Raw genomic sequence first — 21,671 nt, forward strand, 5'->3', positions numbered from 1 at the left:
AGTAGACAAATCTAACAACTATTTAAACAACGTAGACTTACTCAGTGAAATCATGTTTTCACAAAGGAACAGATGGCAATTTATGCAGTTATGTAATGATTCAATTTAAATAATTTTTAAAATAGAAAATGTGAATATAAATAAAATAGATTTCTCACTAAGTTAATTACAAACTAAGTTTTTCACTTCAAGGATATCTCTATTAGGTCCAATGGGATGTTGCATAAACTCATATTGTATTAAGCCAACTAAAATTTTGATTGATTAATGTTAGTATAACAAACTGAACTCCAAGTATGGTGAAACATGATACTCATAAGATTCCGTTATTCAAACTAAGGAAACTAAATGTTAGTTTAAATCAGGTTCAGTTTAAAATGATGAATAACTACCATACTAGGAAAAACACCTTAAACTTCAACTTTGCTCTCACGGAAAAGTTACTGCTTTGTCTCCTTAAATTTTTAACAAAATAATTTCGTTAGCAATTGTCCCAAGAATACCACCTTAACTATTTTCAAGTAGAAGACTGTAGCTATCTGTTTTCTGTTCCTATAAACTAAATACCGATCGTTCATTACTCACTATTTTTCATCAATATTTTTCACGCTATTTACAAAATCGTCGTAATTTTCGGTTCATAGTTTTTTCACATATATTACATCACTAAATAATAAATGGCCTCCAGATAATTGTTTAGATATACGTATTCTCCTTAACAAAGGATAGTGGCAGGAGACTGTTTTGGATTTAACAAGGTTTAGTGCTTTAAACATTATTTACTACATCAAACACAAATTAATGACAAAGTAAGTAACTTTATTTGTGACCAGACATACAGCTATGTCAATTTATACTAATGCACTCGAGAGCTAAACATAACAGTCTCACCATGTGTTACTGTAAAGCAATGATATTCTACCATTCTACTAGCAACAACGACAAAAAATGTTCTCTAACTGCGAATCAGAATTCAAAGAGCTATTCAACTATGTAGTAAGCAGTAAAAAGATATATATGCAACTAATTAGATCTGATTAATGTTAAAATAAGTGTCACACAAGACAGTGACAGCTTTTCCTCATACTTAACCGTCTCTGCCACAGTAATAAGGAACTATCACTTGAACTACTTGCAATTAAAATCTGCACCCATCTTCTTGCATGAGATGAAAAATTAATCAAATTATTAATCAAGAAAAACGTAATCCCTTGTCAGTTTGTGAAACAATCTCCTACTGAGTGTCAAAAAGTAATTAGTTTTAAGAACCAAATTTTGGAAATTTTCTTACTATTCATGTTCAAAACAACATTACAATAAATGAAAGTCAGTTATACATAAAGGTGTGCCGTTTATATTTCGGAAATTTAGATTTCATACCTCTAGATAATAAAAACACAAACAACATTTAAATATAACGAGCACCGTTTTCAAAGCAGACTTGAAAGGAGACATTAAAAAAAAACACATTGTCACTCATTGTCACTGGCGATTAACAGGCTTGAAGCTTGCAGCTAAGGTTTTATTACCCTGTCAGTTAAAAAATAACGCAATGCATTCATCGCAAGTCTCGTTACGAACTAGAAATACACCTTTTGTACAGTGGGCAAGGGAAGGAAGAAATGACTTATAGCGTATCACAAACAGATGGTGTGTGCGTAAAATTAAACTGTGCATAAGCACAATACCGGAGTCACCGCGTGCGATGTCAGGGTGATCAGTGGACATAAGAACGGCATTTGAGTTCTGTGTGAATTTCCAGCTGTCGCATTTAGATTTACAGCTATTCCTAACTAAGGGCAAATACTATATTAAGTGAAGCATGACTTACTGCCGTCAAAATAAACATCAGTTATTTTATATAAAACATGTACAACATAAACAGACATTTAATGAAATGCGAACAGAGTATATGTAGGAAATAAAATTTTGCTGTAGATGAAAGAAGCGGACAGTGCTTCCCCAACCCAAGTAAAATGAAGCCTTACGGCCAAAGATCCAACAACAGGGAATTTTGAACTGAAATTGAGACTACGGTTGATTACTATGAACGCAAGAGACGAAGTCCAGTGATTTGTACTTTAATGCCCTGGATCTGTAAGCACTCGACGCATGAACACAGGCGCTGTAAGTGTAAGAGATTACACAAAGCAACAGTCGCCTAAGTATCAGCATGAAAGTCTGAAAACTTCGTGGTTGTGGAAGACATATGAAAACAAGCCATAACGTATAATTTGGCAGTCGGTTTATGAAGAGGTCGCGATAGTGGAACGTATAATTCAGTTTCTTATGGTTGGATTTAAGTTTTAGTACTCAAACAAGGGAATCGACAAAAGGAAAAATGAACACTATAATTAAACATCATCAATCGTTTGGAGCATTAAAAATATTATGGCAGTATCAAAGTCAACCTATTTTTGGGGAAAACGAACATGGGTTTTTACAAAAAGAAGTTTTGGTGTGAGATAGCCACCTTCAGTCATACTTATGGGCCTGTTTTATGACTGAAGGTGGATTTCTTACCCGAAAACTTCTTTTACTTTACACTTACTGCACAAGCACTAGGAATGCATAAATAAAATTATGGATTTCGTCACTAAGCTGCTCAAGTAACCTCAGCTACATAATATCCTAAAAATGTGTAAGAACTGAAAGAGCTCATTATTCAGCGTGAAAAGATTGCAAACCGTGTAAGAAACTGAGGCAAAAGCGACATTCTGGAGTGCCACTAACATCGTTTTTTACATCAATAAGACACACAAACTAATTTCGCCTCATATAAATAAAATTCTCTGAAATCCCACAATAAGTGACAACTCGGTCAACGCGAGATCTGAAGGGCAGAATTGTCAGCTACTATGGATGTGGAACGGGAAACTATTTACAATTGGGAACAACTGCTGCTGTCGTGGCTGTCTAAAGACTGAGGTGGATGAAATGTTGCAGTTGCGTGGTACAGTTGGTTATAGAGATACAGTCACAGAACAGTCTTCATGTCACGAGCAGCACGTGCCGCAGCTATTACGAAATGGAAGACTTCGTGAAGGATCGGGAACGAGATGTACATATGATAAGAGAAGGGAGAAGGACATAACTTATTTGACTCGCTGAATGATAATGACACTGGTGACTACTTGACTACTGCGGGCAGAACAATAGGCAGAGCGCACACAACGTTCACCAGCTGGCGAACAGCGCCGCTCGTGACTACCCACGGAAAAAAAAACAGCGTGGTGATGAATTGGAGAGGAAATGAGTGACGATGGGTGAAACGACGCGACAGAGTTCCGTAGGAGTAGGCACCTCTAATTGTGAATGCTGCTCATTTGGAGGATAAATATTTAATTTTTGGACTATTCCTAACACCATAACCTAACTACAAATAAACCGATGACAATCACATGACCGAATATTACATTAAAATGCCTGAGAATAGACTTATCACTAATCTTAAAAACTAACTTTGGTAACGATAGCACTGACACAGCCTGTGTTGTTATCAAAGGTGTTTCAACATATCTGACGCTTTAATACTGATACATATGAGCCCAACTGATGGACAGAAAGGATGTAATGAACTTTATAGCAAGGTAATCCTGTTGGTGTTCACAACGTCTCGCTTTGGCCGGAAATGGGGTGTGGCCGGCACACCTCGTAAGCGAAGCTCTGAAATGCGACAGCAGAAAAAGAGGGCGAAATCAAGCAGTCAACAAAAAGCCATAGCTTAGAGTAGAGGAAAAGTGAGGACGTGTGGGTAGCATTTATGACTCTGTAAGGTTATCAGTGGTACTAAACTATTTAGCGAAATTGTTATGTGAGAAATTGGAGAAAGTCATTGTCATTAACTGCTAATTAGCGCTCACTAAAAAGAGAAAGAGAGAGGCCGAAGAGGGGTGTAGTTCTGCCGGCACACAGAAACAGGGACTCCGGATGTCACGACGAGCTGAATGCCGCCCCTCGAGTCTTCGGTAGAGGAATCGTTGACGGCGCACTGAGTCGGAGAGCCGCTCGTTGAGCAAATTCGTTACCGTCATTTGTTTCTTCATTACACTGATTTAAGTAGACAATATTTACACGAAATGCACATGGACATCGAAAAAACACCAATTAACACCACCAACAACATTGATAAAAAATTCCAATAAAGCACACAGCAGTGTTGACAGCAAGAACGCAAGTTTAGTCTACGCGAATAAGCTTACTTACGGCAGGTAAGAGGTATTTATTTAACACTAGAGTTGTTGCCGTTGTGAGTGTCAGATTGTATGTACAGCGCTGGGACAAAACAACGAATGAGGACGGCGTGCAGCGGCGGCTCCTGTGGCTGCTGGCTGCCGGCTGCTACGTCGCTGCCACCACCGCCGCCACACGCCCTGTAGCTCAGCGTCACCTCTCCAGCCTCCCCCCTGTGGCTGAAATACGACAAACTTTTTGTTAGAGACGGTGGAATAACTATGAAATAATGTCATGAGTAGGGGGATTTGTATAGAAGCCCCACCCCCACAGCCACCAAATAACACATTACTAAATGCATTTATATTTTTACAGACTTCAATTTCCAAATTTCTCAGCCAACTTTCAGAGAAAAAGTATCACGAAAGCTACGTGTCTCAAAAACTGGAAAGTAATTTTAGAAAATTAAAAGCTATCCTTGATAATTTTCGCTGCATCGACACATTTCTGTGCCCAGTGGTTCTTCTCCTAACACTGGAGACATCATCAGAGGCTATAAACACTCAGATACTAGTTTCAAATCTAAACAGGTTCAGCAAGTCGAACTGTTTATACATATCTACGCAATAGTCAGGTCGTGACGTCATCAGACACCTTCTGAAGGTCGTGGAGTCGCACCGATCTGTGTCGTGGGGCTTATAGTGCAGAAGACGTACAGCTATTTGCATTATTTAGCACTGAGGCCACAGCTGTATTGGAGCAAAAAGAATTCGAGCTCAATGATTTACTACCCTCTCCCCCACCTGTTACTTTCAGTGTCATCCCTCCCCTCTGGGCCATTCATCTAGGCCAATCGGGTAACGCATAAATGGTGGTATTTTCTCATATTGGCTGAGGCATCTGGGTTCCCCATCTTTATTGCTATAATTTATTAGCCAGTCAGGGCTATCCTTTTCCTCATTGCTATAATTTATCATCCTTATCACTGATACTTATTACCTTGCTGTCACCCTCCTCATCATAATTAGGATAATTTATGTTTGACAGATATTTCATAGAACCTTCTACCTTACCACAATACTTTTTTACCTCTCCCTTCCCTTCTGTCACACCACTGGGCCACTTGGATCTGGTTGAGCCTTCCGGGGTGGCCGAGCAGTTCTAGGCGCTACAGTCTGGAACCGCGCGACCGCTACGGTTGCAGGTTGGAATCCTGCCTCAGGCATGGATGTGTGTGATGTCCTTAGGTTAGTTAGGTTTAAGTAGTTCTACGTTCTAGGGGACTGGTGACCTCAGATGTTAAGTCCCATAGTACTCAAAGCCATTTGAACCATTTGATCTGGTTGAGATAAGTCCTCCTCTATGACATGACAGCACACATGGCTCAGTCTGAAAGCGATGGGAAATTAAAGGAAAATACAAGTAAAATAGCTTTCATATTGCATGGGACAGTCAATCTAGTATGCCCACACTAGGAGACTGTAGCACATATACAGGGTGAGTCACCTAATATTACCGCTGGATATATTTCGTAAACCACATCAAATACTGACGAGTCGATCCCACAGACCGAACGTGAGGAGAGGGGCTAGTGTAATTGGTTAATACAAACCATAAAAAAATGCACGGAAGTATGTTTTTTAACACAAACCTACGTTTTTTTAAATGGAACCCCGCTAGTTTTGTTAGCACATCTGAACATATAAACAAATACGTAATCAGTGACGTTTGTTGCACTGTAAAATGTTAATTACATCCGGAGATATTGTAACCTAAAGTTGACGCTTGAGTACCACTCCTCCGCTGTTCGATCGTGTGTATCGGAGAGCACCGAATTACGTAGGGATCCAAAGGGAACGGTGATGGACCTTAGGTACAGAAGAGACTGGAACAGCACATTACGTCCACGTGCTAACACCTTTTTATTGGTCTTTCACTGACGCACATGTACATTACCATGAGGGGTGAGATACACGTACACACGTGGTTTCCGTTTTCAATTACGGTGTGGAATAGAATATGTCCCGACATGTCAGGCCAATAGATGTTCAATGTGGTGGCCATCATTTGCTGCACACAATTGCAATCTCTGGCGTAATGAATGTCGTACACGCCGCAGTACATCTGGTGTAATGTCACCGCAGGCTGCCACAATACGTTGTTTCATATCCTCTGGGGTTGTAGGCACATCATGGTACACATTCTCCTTTAACGTACCCCACAGAAAGAAGTCCAGAGGTGTAAGATCAGGAGAACGGGCTGGCCAATTTATGCGTCCTCCACGTCCTGTGAAACGCCCGTCGAACATCCTGTCAAGGGTCAGCCTAGTGTTAATTGCGGAATGCACAGGTGCACCATCATACTGATACCACATACGTCGACGCGTTTCCAGTGGGACATTTTCGAGCAACGTTGGCAGATCATTCTGTAGAAACGCGATGTATGTTGCAGCTGTTTGGGCCCCTGCAATAAAGTGAGAACCAATGAGGTGGTCGCCAATGATTCCGCACCATACATTTACAGTCCACAGTCGCTGACGCTCTACCTGTCTGAGCCAGCGAGGATTGTCCACGGACCAGTAATGCATGTTCCGTAGATTCACTGCCCCGTGGTTTGTGAAACCCGCTTAATCGGCAAACAGGTAGAACTGCAACGCATTCTCTGTTAATGCCCATTGACAGGATTGCACTCGATGATTAAAGTCATCACCATGTAATTGCTGATATAGCGACACATGAAACGGGTGAAAGCGGTGACGATGCAGTATGCGCATGGCACTACTTTGACTCAGTCCGCCGACTCTCGCAGTGTCCCGTGTACTCGTGTGGGTTCATGGCAACAGCAGCTAACACACCAACTGCACCCGCTTCTCCTGTGACGGGTCTGTTACGGACCCGTTTGCGTGCTACGACCATACCTGTTGCATACAGTTAGCGGTAGATGTTTTGCAATGTGCGGCACGTTGGATGCTCTCTGTCCGGGTACCGTTCTGCATACACCCTGCAGGCTTCAGCTGCATTTCGTCGACACTCGCCATAGATGAGTATCATCTCCGCCTTTTCAGAGTTCGAGTACACCATGGTCACAGTTCCGACAACACTACACTATCACAGACGTCTGGTAACACGGTGTACTACAGTTGGTCTGCGTGCGGAGACGAATGCAGAATAACAATAGTAGCAAGCTCTCCATGCGGACACTGTGACAGCTAGACCAAACCACAACAGTGCACTACAGCCACACTCGTAAACACGGTCGTCATCGTAAACATGTCGCTGCAGATGCTGCTCGCCGACCGTGGCCCGTGTTTGTTACAACACGCAACTGAACGTCGGAGGTTTCAAGCGTCAACTTTAGGTTACAATATCTCCGGATGTAATTAACATTTTACAATGCAACAAACGGCACTGATTACGTATTTGTTTATATATTCAGATGTGCTAACAAAACTAACGTGGTTTCATTTTTTAAAAAAACGTAGGTTTGTGTTAAAAAACATACTTCCGTGCATTTTTGTATGGTTTGCATTAAACAATTACACTAGCCCCTCTCCTCACGTTCGGTCTGTGGAATCGGTTCGTCAGTATTTGATGTGGTTTACGAAATATATCCAGCGGTAACGTTAGGTGACTCACCCTGTATATGCAGTCATCTCCAGGAAACATCCTCCCACTCATTTGTTTAGTGCAAAGGGTCTGACATTCAGTCATCAGCAGAGTCTCTCTTGTAAGAAATGAATGTATTGGTGGGCTTCATATCAAGAACGTTTTTGAGTATAACACCTTCCTGATGGAATGGAATAATGCATATTTTTGACCCTCGAGTCTTTTTTTTTTTTAATATTGTACGAGAGGTATGTATGTGCACACAGTTTCATATATTTGAAGTTAGGCTTTAAGCGTCAGGTGTCACTGGTTCTTTAATAGTATTCTAACACTAGATGGATGGCACTTACTGGGGGGGGGGGGGGGGGGGGGGGGGGAGGGGGGGGGGAAGAAACTGCAGTCTGTAACATATTATAATATTGTTGTCTAGAGGCATTATGCTTTGTGTGTAAGGCATTAAGCATTAGCTGTAGGTGTCTAATGCACGTACACAACCCGCTACGTTGGTACAAATGATTGATGATGATTCTGAGCACTATGGGACTTAACATCTGAGGTCATTAGTCCCCTAGAACTTAGAACTACTTAAACACACCTAACCTAAGGACATCACACACATCCATGCCCGAGGCAGGATTCGAACCTGCGACCGTAGCAGTCGCGCGGTTCCGGACTGAAGCGCCTAGATCCGCTCGTCCACCGCGGCCGGCTACGCTGGTACAGTTTGATGGGTAAGTTGATTCATTTGGGAGTAATTTGACACACTTTGGAGCAGGATGACACACTTTTGGGGCAAACTGATAACAGTTTGAGAGTAATTTGGTACACTTTTAGGTGCACTTCAATTTCCCGTTAGACCTGCTTTTCCGCAATTGGTACAGCTATTCCGAAAGGAGACAGATAAAGACATAAAACGTGATATATTTATAAAAGCAAAAGGTGAATGAGAATAAGGGGAGGATTACAACGAGGAATGTGGAGATTACGATTGAGAAGAAGAAGATGATGATGATGATAGTCACAGTTGGAAGACAGTCTCCAGTAAATCACCAGAAGATATCAACCATAATGAATTGGTGGATCTATTAGTATTCTTTCTGGCTTCAAAGGTGGGGCGCAATAATTCCGCATTCTGTCAAGAAGTGTAGACATTCAATCCTTTGTCGCCTATTCATGGTTTCACCATCCTTCAAACACTTTCCATATATGATCATCACAGAAGCATATGAACAGCAGACTATCTTTGCCGTTTCCAAAATGCTTGACCTGAGGCGCTATAAAAATCTAGCCCTCGTCAAAGTCGCTTATGTCAGTGGATTTCCCCATTTGCACACTGCGACATCGCTACATTGATTCCCCAGCACATCAGCTTCTGAATAAGTTCAACCTGCTTGTCCACTGGGTACAGTATTTTACTTGAAGGCATTGCCTACTAAATCAGTTGATGGTAGCCATTTATGAACTTCTAGTATTTTTGTTGTCATCTCACAATGTTTCCCCATTAGTCTCCGCTCCAGTTATATACTTTTCTTGACGCATCGCATGCCTACAACCCCACCAAGAGTCATTCAATTTCGCGGTGGACAGAGGTCATAATGTTTTAGCTCATCAGTGTGTATTGCAGTTGGAATTTAGAATTTCACTGCTATTAACACCTGGTTTCAGCCAGCTTTTTAGTCCCTGTACTATGTGGGAATTATTACTGTTTATAAGAGAGACCAGTTTTTGGGACGCTCCTGTAGTTAACTAATACTGTATTAAATTCTCTTTCTCTGTAAATAATGGGGCTGATAGTCTACCCTCTCTGAAATTAAAATGTAATTTACCAGGCTTTTGGACGGATTTCTCTATCCTAAGAAACATACAAAGACACGTCATTTGTACATGTGTGGGGTGGAGCATTCTAGCCCCCCACCCCCACACAGTAAGAGGTAACTAGGGTAGCAGAGTACGTGTGGCTCGCAGATAAGAATTATTTAGCTAGAGGAAGCCCCCTTGGGATCAGTGGCGAATTGTCTGCCGAAACTGAAGAAAGATCAGGCACATTATTGTCAACGAATGTTCGTACTCGCACATCGGAAATTTAAAAGGTTTATATGCAATTGGTAAACTGCAGGAGCATCCCTGTTGAGGTCCCAGAATTAGTATCGCTATTAAAAGTAATAGTGCCCAGACAGTATTGGAAACAGCAAGTTGGTTTAAACCAGAAATGGATAGCAACGAAATCCTAAATACAGATTCAAATATTTACGGGAAGGATAGGTTTGTCACCTTAATGACGATATATTTATTACATTAGAAAATTAGATAATATCTAGCGAGATTATGACGTATTCCGAGTTTGAAACAATTTGGGTGATTCAAGTACCACATATGGTCAAACATGGTAATCTGATGCTGTTATGGGCCGCCTGGGAAGAGCTGTGCAGAATAGTTTCCCGATAAAATTACTATAATAGAAGGAGCTTGCCAGATTTAGAGTTGGGGAATCATACGATCGTAACTGGTGTTAGAGACTGGAATTCTTGTGACATTAATCTAAATGTCTTGTACGATAATCATTTAGAGCAGGTAGTTAAAGAACCAACGCGTCTGGTCAATGTCTCAGACCACCTAGAAACTAATAGATCCGATGACTGGGTGTTGTGTGATGTCCTTAGGTTAGTTAGGTTTAAGTAGTTCTAAGTTCTAGGGGACTGATGACCATAGATGTTAAGTCCCATAGTGCTCAGAGCCATTTGAACCAAACTAATAGATCTGACCTTTCGAAGTAGTTAACGTCGACCAGGGATTCAGTGATCATAAGACTGTGGTGGCATCAATGATTAAAAGAATGTTAAGAAGGGTAGGAAAATGCACTAACGCAAAAAAAATCGGAACACCGAACAATAATTAATGTAGAGTACATATTTCGGGAATACATTTTCCCACGTGACATATTTAAGAGATTAACATTGCAAGCTCACAGGTTAACGTAAGCGCGAGATAAGCCATTGAGAATGTAAAATGCTGGTATATTAATAACCAGTGTAACTGCCAGAATGTTGCATGCATTGTGTTGTAAAGGTGCCGGATGTCAGTTAGTGGGATGCAGTTCCATGACTGTTGCACTAGTCGGTCGGTTTGTGGATGACGCTGGAGTAGGCGTCTGATGATGTCCAATACGTACTAGATTGGAGACAGACCTGGTGATCGAGTAGGCCAAGGCAACATGTCGACACTCTGTAGAGCATGTTTGGTTACAACAGCGGTATGTGGGTGCGTATTATCCTGTTGGAAAACGCCCCCCGGACTGATGTTCGTGAATGGCAGCACAATAGGCCACATCAACAGACTGACTTACAAATTTGCAGTCACGGTGCGTGGGGATAACCACGAGAGTGTTCCTGCTGTCATATGAAATCGTACCCCAGACCATAACTTCAGGCGTAGGTTCAATACGTCTATCACACAGAGAGGTTTGTTGCAGGCCCTCAAATGGCTTTCTTCTAACCAAGACGCAGCCTTTTCTGGCACCGAGGCAGAACCAGCTTTCATCGAGAAACACAACAGATCTCCAGCCTGCCCTGCAATGAGCTCTCTCTTGACATCGCTGGAGTCGCAAATGGCAGTGGTTTGGGATCAGTGGAACGCACGCTACAGGGCATCTGCCTCGGGACTGTCCTTGAAATAACCGATTTGTAACAGTTCGTTGTGTCACTATGGTGACAACTGCTACTGAGGATGCAGTATAGTGAGCTAAAGTTATACGCCGAACACGACGGTCTTCCCTCTCGGTAGCGCTACGTAGCTGTCAGCAGCCCGGTCTTCTTGCGACCGTACATTCTCGTGAACACCGCTATCAGCAATCACGTACAGTGGCTACATTCCTGCCACGTCTTTCTGCAGTATCGCAGAAAGAATATTCAGCTTCTTGTATCTGTATTACACCACCTCAGTGAGGTGTTGACAATGGCGTGTTCGTCGCCTTAAAGGAATTCTTGATAAACGTCAACTCACAACACCCAGTACTTACAGCAAACCTCATTTGCATCCTCGAAGTGGCGCTATTAGCACTACTCTTATGCGATTGGCGCAAAATCTGAATGGAAATTATCTGTCAGGTGTAGAAACAGCCCTACCAACTTCTGTATATGTCGCACAACTCCTTCTTGGTGTTGCGATTTTCTCCCGTCAGCGTCTTTTTGCTCAGAAAGAGTGTCAGGAAACAAACTACAGAGTACCTGAATAGTCAGCATCAAATATTCAGTTCTAAGGACGTAGATATAAAGCGCAAATGGATAAAAGTCAGAAGCATCGTCCAGTACGCATTACAGAACTATGATCCGAGCAAGATTTTAGGAGATGGGAAAGACCCACCGTGGTTCAATGGCAGTGTTAGAAAGTTTCTGCCGAAGCAAAATGGAGCTAGGTAGCTTCATTATAGGTTCAAGCGAAGTCCAAACGTAGCCGACAAGTAAAAGGTGAGCAAAGTGAAAAAGAGCGAAAGGACAGTAATAAGGGAAACGTTCAATGAAGTTGAAATTAAAATTGGTTAACGGATCTGAGTTAAAACCCTAAGAAGTTTTGGCTTACATAATCTCAGTAAGTGGATCAAAATCATCTGTTCAGTCCCTCAGTGACCATACTGGCTTCCGAAACTGTTACTGCGAGAAATTGTAATCATAGCACAAACGCCATAAAGGCAGATATTAAGATAGGGGGTCGCGGAATACAAATACAACTACATTAGCTTCGTAGTGGAAAGTCATCTCCATCTGCACCATATAATTCTACAGAGATTATGCGAAAGAACTTGCTCCCGTCCTTGCAGTTTACTATGGAGCGCTGGAGCAATAAAGCGGACCTAGTGATTGGATAAACCACAGGTTATTCTCGTTCTCAAGACGGGTCGTAGGACGGATCTACATAATTATAGGCCTATATCGTTGACGTTAGTATGTTGTACAGTTATGCAAAATCTTCAATGCCCCCGTTATGACATTTTTGGACGACGAAAATCTCCTCTGTAAAATCAAACAACGATTGTGCAAAGAGAGATCTTGTGAACCTCAGCTCTCTCTGTTCTGCCACGAGATTCAGAACATTGTAGACATCAGCGCTCAGATTAATGCCGTATTCTTTGACTTCAGGTAGGCATTTGACACCGTCCCGCACTGCCGTTTAGTGAAAAAAAATACCAGTTTGCCGAGTATCGGACCATATTTGCGACTGGGTTCAAGACTTCCTTCCAGATACAACTCAACATATCGTTCTTAACGGGACAGAATCAACAGACGTAAAAGTAATTTCAGGAGAACCCCGATGAAGTGTGGTAGGAACGTTACTGTTAACAGCGGCAGATAGTGGTACCAGAAGTATCCTCCACCACACACCGTATAGTGGCTTGCAGACAGTAGATGAAGAGACACTGCCATCTTAATAGCGCCTGCCTGTGAATTCTGCACGCTGGTATATTAAGAAGCGTCCTACAGTTTTCCCCCTTATAAGGGAGGTCGAGGATCTGCGTCAAAGATAGTCACAGAATCGTCTGAGCTTCTGGTTTAAGCTTTCTATTCGGCTCCAATCCAAACGACTGCTATCGGTTCTGGGAGCGACCCTGCAAAACGCTACTAGAGCTTCCACCCCGCGCAATCAGCTTCCTGTAGGGACTGAGCACGGCCTCCGAATCCAGGCAGCAGGAGTTATTCATGTCATCATGAGCCACGATTTGGAGTCGGATGCATCCAGCGCACTCAGTAGCTACCAGCATCTTGGAGGAGAGCCCCTAACAAGAAAACAGAGAGGAGCTCTCACTGACCAGTAAAGCCACCCGCTGTATTTGTTCAGACTTTTCAAGAAGATGCGGTTCCATTCCCAACAGACGATGCGTTCCGAACGATTCGCGACCTCGCCACTCTTCGCCATTCACACTCAGGCGAATGTGGACGGCCAGGTCGAGCGTTTCGGAAGGCGCTTCGGTATCAGGTATCCCAGCCGATGCTTTCGTGCCGGGTGCCTCAGTGCCATTGCAGCCCATTGCAGCTTCCTGAAGCCTGTCGACCGTGACCAGCGCAGCTTCCTAATGCTTCCGGGCACTGATTGTTGCATCCGTACGTATCATACGCAATCCCTGTCCATCTTCACCCAACATTTGTCTATACAACAAGGAATGTAACACTAATGTAAGCAGTTGTTACACGCAATCTAGCTTTTGCTGTCGCGCTACTTCTTGTTCTCACGACTCTAAAAGGTCGACTAATGATCGAAAACCACACAACCACTTATGAAAAGCTCAAAACACTACGCAACATAAATAAAAACTCAGATGCTATTCACAGAAGCAGGTAAGAGAAAGGCTTATATAAACGCTGTGTACAAACAGCTGATCTCTACTCGTAATGTAATGTGGCAATGTTATAACAAGTCGTTATGTATCAGAGACAAGTGACCTAGAGGTCAACAACTAACTTCTCACTATCTTTTTAAAAAGACTACGATTGTAACTCAAGGTACAACTCAACAGTGTAACAAACTGAATGAGAAAATTTGCAGATACTAAAAACGTAAGCAACCAGTTGCAATGCCACGCCACACTTAATTGGTAGTTGTGGAATGCCTGCAGCATATTTTACCTCCTGAAATTTTCGGATAGACACTTCAGATCATAACATAGGCATAACTGATAGGTTACTGGGCCTGAACAAAAATTTTCTTAAGCTGTATGCGACGTGTCAGAGACAGCCGGACGTATGTGAGCACGCGTGTCAGCTCGGCGCAGCAGATCGTGGGCGTAACGCGGCTATCCATTGCTGGGGCCTCAAACGGATGCTGCACTACGTCACGAGGCAAGTGGGGCTACCAGTATACATGAGCCCAGTTGGCGAACGTTGATTTATAAAAGACACTGCTTTCCCCAGCGATGTGAAATCCAGCCGTCATGGCAAAAACCTGCGTCTCTTCTAAACGAAGACTAAATTATAACTATGTGGTATAGTCGTAAGTCTGAAACTTGTAAGATACAGAGTGAACGTATATAGGCCTATTAAACTAGCACCTCGCGAGACGATTCCAGCAGAATAAACCAATGTTTAGTACGATTAAAGCTACAGAAACGAGTGCGATTTCATGTTGCACTTTACCCTAAATTATTATTATCAGTAATTACTTAAAAATGCATGATGGCATCCTGCCATGTGACACATCAAATAATGGGTCTCATCAAGCATTTGACTTCAATAGGAAAATTGTCCTAGTTACTACAAATGTATTTGAAATGTAAACTTTTCAATTTAGTTCCCATTTAATTAGACTCAAATTTCGCCCATAGCCTACTTGATACACCCTTCATAAATCAGCGATGAGGTTTGGCCGTGAGAATGTTAATTATCATCGCCCAAATCTGTAACTTAACTAGAGTCTACTGAGAAACAGTTTTATACGAAGCAGGTTATCAACACATGCTAACCTATCATTGATAATTATTAGTGGGAACGATGCTTTTTCTTTTGGCAGTTTATAAAGTTAATGCGACTAGATTACAAATTCAGTAACTGGTAGTTAATTAACATCAAAGAGCCGCTGAAAAGGCCGTGAAAAGGCAAATCACATACACACATTTCCTTGCCAAACAAGTTTGCTTCACATCTTATGAGTAAGTCCGAAGTCCCACAGACTAGACACTGGATGCTTACTTAATAGTTTCTATGCTCCCATTGGAATACCATCATGAAATTTGGCACATGTGTATGACTGGCATGACTTTTATTTTCAAAACAAACAAACATATTGATCTTGAAATTTTCAGCTTTTTTATGAAAATAGTCAAGTAGCACACATTAAAAAATCTTACAAGATGCTGGATAAAATGGTAGAAATTTTAAATTTGGAAGTCAAATAGTTTCTGAAATATGACCGTTTTAAGGTTTCAAAACCTGACAAAATCACACAATTTTAGAAATTTTAAAAATTAATGACTCAGAAATGAAAGGAGCAAAAAAACTTAATTTGCGATTTTCATTGCAGAGAACTACTGCTATCAGTGTACAAAAAATTATCGAAATATAAAATGTGAAGATCCACACCATTCGTTGATTTTATATGGACTGACCCACAATAAATGTCAAAGAAGCACTGAAAATAAGGTAAAAAGTCTCATCACATACATGCATTCCTTTGTCAAAAACTTTAATGTTAAGATATGAGTTTACTGTTTGAATTATTTTTCCGTTGACCACAGTTTGTATTTTTTTTAGTGTTTTCACATCTTTTGACATACAGATGTTAACCCTCGCAACACCAACGGGTTGCAGGGTGGGTGGGTGTGTGGAGGGGGGGGAGGGGGGGGAGGGAGGGAATGGCACTTATGGCTCTGAGCTCTATGGGACTTAACTTCTGAGGTCATCAGTCCCCTAGAACTTAGAACTACTTAAACCTAACTAACCTAAGGACGTCACACACATCCATGTCCGAGGCAGGATTCCAACCTGCGACCGTAGCGGTCATGTGGTTCCAGACTGTAGCGCCTAGAACCGCTCGGCCACTCCGGCCGGCTGGTACTTTACGCTCACCGTTTGAAAATATTGTAATTTCGTGAGTTACTTTATATTTTAAGACTTTGAAAAAATATATTTATGGTTCTTAATTAACTCTTTTACTAGACTCCATATTTTCTTTTAAATTCGTCATTTAAAGCGAACTCAAAAATTTATGTCTTAGGAATAAATATCATTTCCCCAGTGGATGTCACATTCAATATTTTCAGCTTTAGAATCTCAGTTACACATCAGTATCTCCTTAAATAGTATGTTCCGAGTAAAAATCAACAACAAAATACGAAATTTGCATTTGCATTTTTACAGTGGGCACAAAGTACCTCCCTGTTGGTAGTACACGTTACTGAAAGTGTGTTGATGTTGCTAAGAGCGTTCTAAAAGATATTTTTAGTTTATGGTCTCCCCTTACACATCAGTGCGTCTTTAAAAAAGTGTGCTGTTGGTATAAGTCAACAGCCAATAACGAACACTTTTTTCAACATTTTTTTGGTGGGCGTGAACTAAGCCCCTCCCAGCCTCCTTGGTAATGGGCATTACGGAAAATACGTTGGTATTGCTACGTTTAATAGCTAACGTTACTAAATTTAAGTAATTAATTATGTTCTAAGTCGACCACAGCTCAACTGCCGAGGTCGCGAGGTGGAGTCACTTCGTTAACGATTGAACCGCTCCATTCTAGCTTGCAGGAGGGAGTCAGAACCCTGAACCAGTCACTAACTTCTTTGCTAGTAACGACTTGGGTGGCCAGAGCAGTGGTGTAGCTAACGTAACTGACGCCCGACCCACGATATTTAATTGGTGCCTTCCGCCCCCCCCCCTCCCCCACTCCAACTGCTCCCGGAACACAACGCTTTATTGGCTACACACCACTCCTTCCCCTTCCCCCCCCCCCCCCCACCTTGGCGCAGCCCGCATAATAAGAGACACTGACTTCGAAAATTCCTTGAATTTTAATAGAATTTATTTCCTAGTTCGATGACTGATACGCTTAAAAATTAGATGAGGTAAACTATTTCAGTGCAGTTGAGCTTGATAGTAAAGCAAGGCCATCATTTGTAGATTTAATTTTGATGTATTAGATGAAAAATGACATGTCTTCACTGTTTAACTCTCTCATGTCGAATATGGTTTTCTTCTTTCCATCAACAGACTCTTTATTAATTTCTGTGGTGTGATTTGAACTGTTTATGTTTTTTGCGTAGGTGTGCTGCACAGTGAACAGCACGCTCAACACTAAGCGGGACTACTTTTACATTCTTATGATCCCTCCAGACTTGGGAAGGTGAGACGAGAATTTCTGCAGAGTCAGATATTGGTTCCGCAACCTCAAACGCCATCCAAGAAATATATCGATGGTAGGCAGTGAAAACCTCGTAACTCCATCTGTCTGTGAAAACATTGTAATTCGAGTAACCAGTAATTCCACCATCAAAAATATATTTGAAAGTACATGGATTTCTATAATCTGTCAGTAACTGGGCTTCTACATCACAGTTACACACTTTGTCTCTATCACTTTATGTATTTTTTAAGATACCGGTTTTGCTTCCCCTGTAAAATTTAGCAAAATGGAGTCCCGAGGTTTGCATTGCCTGCCATCGATATTTTCAATAGGCGGAGGGACAATCCTTGTACATACTACATAGTAATATATCAAGGGCAGGTTGCCGCTCAGATCCCCGCTTACATCGTCCATGGCTGCAGCTGTAAAATTCCATATTTGCCCATAATCTGACGGAAATATCTAGACAAGAATTATTTCCACTTCATTTAGACATATAAATCAGTTACCGTGGCGGATGTTGGCGATTGAGGCATTAATTTCCATTATGAGGGCTTCGAGCAGGGCACGATGTAAGAAGCTGGAGATGTGTCAGCTATAGCTCTTATGTCCGTTAGATCTGCAACACACAAAAAATGCAACTTACGCATCACAATTAAGCAAGCAAAAAGATATTCTCGGAACTGAATATTTTGAAAAGTTTTTTTTCCGGACGCAGTGTGGATCAGTAATAGTGTAAAATGACATTTGCAGTTCTGTTATGCTGCACACCAACAACGTTTTTCTAGTTTCCTGTGGGAGTGGGAGGTACTGTCAGAATCGAAGTTTAAAAGCTAATGTCATGTAATCTGCTCACTGCTTTTTTCTTTCCCTGGCTCTACATTATGTGTGTGTGTGTGTGTGTGTGTGTGTTTGTGTTTGACGGCGGAAGGCGGAGGGAGGGAGGGAGTGGAAGGGTCTGTGGCGGATCGTGATTTGGGGGGGGGGGGGAGAGGAGGAAGGGAGGGAGGTGGTAGTGAATGTGCTCACGTGTATCTCAGGGGAAGGGGCTAATGTAGCCATTACTGTGTTTTTGAGATTTATTAACTTATAGGTCACAGATATTAACAGTGATATGTATGCATGCCCTTAAAATCGCTCCCTCCTACGTAACTTCTTGGGTCAAAATAACAACACCGATCGATAACAGTAGCTCATCACACCTCACAGCTGTCAGTGTTAGTGTCTTTCCTGTTTTCCTGAGTTATGGAAGATAACTTTGTAGAATACATACATACAAAATAAACAATATCCATGATTTTTCAGCCCATTGGCAATTAACAAGATGTCATGAAAGGAAGTCTTAAATAACCTACTTTTTTTTAACCTTGCGTAACAGATATGTGCAGTTCAAGGACTATTTTCAGTAGTGCAGCATACGTACACTGCCTCATTCACTTTTGTAGTGACCTTCAAATATTTACCTTCTTTAAAAGACTGCAGAGACGGAATCATAGACAAGAGGAAATCGTAAAAGTGCAGATCTGTGTAAGACATACAATTATACTATGCTGATTAACGTGATTATATTGTTAGCTTCTGTCACACCTTGGCAGACCACATCAAATTATTCTGCTAAGATAAAACAGACGAATTAGTTGATGCACTTGAGTCATCATCTTATACCGATAAAAAAAGTCTTGTAATACAGTAAACATTTTATAAGTAACAGTTATTAATAATGTATGCAGCAACAGTAGACAATACGGCATGAAAAGACATCAGATATCAAGAAATAAGTTAATCTTACCGTGAGATGTGCAGAAACATAAATCCTGCTCTTCTTAAAGGTGTCCAAACCTATCGTAATAGAGCTTTCTTTCGAAGAAAGCCGTGCAAGATTTTGTCTCCTTTTTTGTATGTAATGCATTTTAAGTCAACATTTAAGCAGGAACATAATGTTGAACCTAACATTGCTGGTATGCGCTAGAAACTGGAAAAATCGATGTAACGTTTAACATTTGAAATTTCAAGATTATACATATTATCGCTAAACAGAAATCTCAAAGGTAACTATATTTTATCTGTAAGATTTCCGAGGCTCGAGATTACTTTTAATTTGATTTTTTCCAGTAAAATGGCAAACAAACATATGTCCAAAAAATTAAATGTAGGGGACAAGCTTATCAGTAACGCGCCTAAGAAAGTATTTTAAACACATATGTACCTTTCCAAGGTTTTAGTTTATTTCCCTAAGAGTTGTTCAGTTCGATAGTAAGGGAATATTTTATAATTACGTTATCAAATCGGCGAAACTTACCAAAAATATCACCATTCCAGAAAACAGAATTAGTTCTGAGAGCTCTATTCAACTACAGCTACATAGTTTACTTCCATCCTCCCAGTTGATATTCTGAAACTGACTTCGTTTATTAAAATTCTCACTATTTTCTAAGCAATGCGGATTAAAACATATTTCTCTCAAAAAAGCTCGGCCACAATCATCTAAGAAAAAAACATGTTGTACAGCAAGTCTGGTAAATCTTCTGTAGTGACTTCAGGCGACTTTGGACTCATAATTCACTTAAAAAAGAGTTTTCGGGTTTCTAATCTTGTAAGAACGCTGATATTTCACATTTCAGTAAATGTTATAATCTTCTAATTTCGTAAGAGATTAACGAGTGTAAAACTCAGTGAAATGTCTCGAAATATCAGCGCAGATATTTAGACAGAAAGCCAGGATCTCGTTACTCATTATTTCACACAGTGTGAAATACTGCTTGACATACAGAAGTGAGCTACTTACACGAGGCGTTGTCTGGTCCGAGGAGTCATCGCGGTCAAAGCTGAGCCGACATTGTCAGCTCGCCTGCACGAACAGCTGTGGTGGTGGTGGTGTGCGAATAATCTGGCAAGGGCTTACGCTACATGGGTGTGTGTGGTGGCTTTCTGTGATACTTGGGAGAAGGAATTTGGTGAGTGCCGTGCGAGAGCTGTCGGCGGGAACAGCTCAGCGTACGATGTGAAGAGTGGTTTGCAATGCCTGCTGTCGGCGGGAACAGCAGGAGGATACAGTGTGACGAAGTAGGTTAGCGATGCCTGCTGTCGGCGGGAACAGTGGGAGGATACGGTGTGAGGAAGGAGGTTTGCGGTGACTGCTGTCGGTGGGAACAGCAGGAAAGTACGATGTGAGGAAGAAGGCTTGCAATGACTGCTGTCGCGGGAACAGCTGGAGGGTACGAACTGAGGAAGGAGGTTTGCGATGACTGGGGTGCGGCGGCGGCGCTCGGCTATTTATCGCCTCGCCCCCAGTCGATCGAGCCTGCGCCGCTGGGGCGTCTGGGTCACCCCCGCCTTGCCCTGCCCGGGCGCACACCCCCGCCGCCGCCCACCGTACGCCCACGCTTTGACCCGACACGTGCCGAATGTTCTAGAAAGGCCGTCCTGTTTGACCTCTGAGGGTGGGCGGCCACGCCCAGCGTCGCGCCCCTGCCAGCCGCTCCCAAACGTGACTACGCCAACGATTTTGCAAAGAGCTTCAATTTTCCGTACTGTGCTGGCTGCATTGGTGGGAAACATGCAGAGATATTTTGTTTAGCTGCAGGTGGCTCATTTTTTTAAAATTACAAACATAAAGTATCGTTGTACTTAATGCAGATGCAAATCATAGGTGTTTGATTTCGGCACAAATGGATGATTGCAGTTGGTCTTCAGAAACAGTAATTTTTAAGACACTTTCTTAAGTCATTCCACATCTGAAAGAGACCAAAGGTCGGTAAAAGTTCACGAAAGCTACTATATATATTCATACGAGACGATGCTTTTACATTGAGGAGTGATACACTAAAATCAGTTTTTTCGTTTTCGCTGTGGTACTTTCATCTCTGTGAATTTATCTTTTGTATTACTACATCTTTCTTTGCTGCAGGATAAATTGCTTTATATTTAACAAGAAGGAGAATATGCGCAGCGTCCCTTTTTAGGGTTCCGTACCTCAATCAATAAAAACAGATCACTTTATTGTTCGTCTGTCTGTCCTTGTGTTAAAGACCCCTTTTCCGCAGAAACGGGTAGAGGTATCAAGTTGAAATTTATGTC

The 21,671-nt window shown here is 41.8% G+C and overlaps 1 long non-coding RNA gene across 1 annotated transcript; it reads right to left on the bottom strand.

Moving 5' to 3' along the window:
• Positions 1 to 798: 798 nt before the first annotated feature.
• Positions 799 to 20,823, bottom strand: LOC124556140. The gene is made up of 3 exons (XR_006968604.1): positions 20,380 to 20,823; positions 18,104 to 18,213; positions 799 to 4,412 (listed from the first exon to the last, which is right to left on the bottom strand). It is a non-coding gene; the product is annotated as an uncharacterized LOC124556140 (long non-coding RNA).
• Between the last annotated feature and the right edge of the window lie 848 nt (positions 20,824 to 21,671).

Source organism: Schistocerca americana, chromosome X (genome assembly GCF_021461395.2).
Source record: "Schistocerca americana isolate TAMUIC-IGC-003095 chromosome X, iqSchAmer2.1, whole genome shotgun sequence".
Classification (NCBI taxonomy): domain Eukaryota; kingdom Metazoa; phylum Arthropoda; class Insecta; order Orthoptera; family Acrididae; genus Schistocerca; species Schistocerca americana.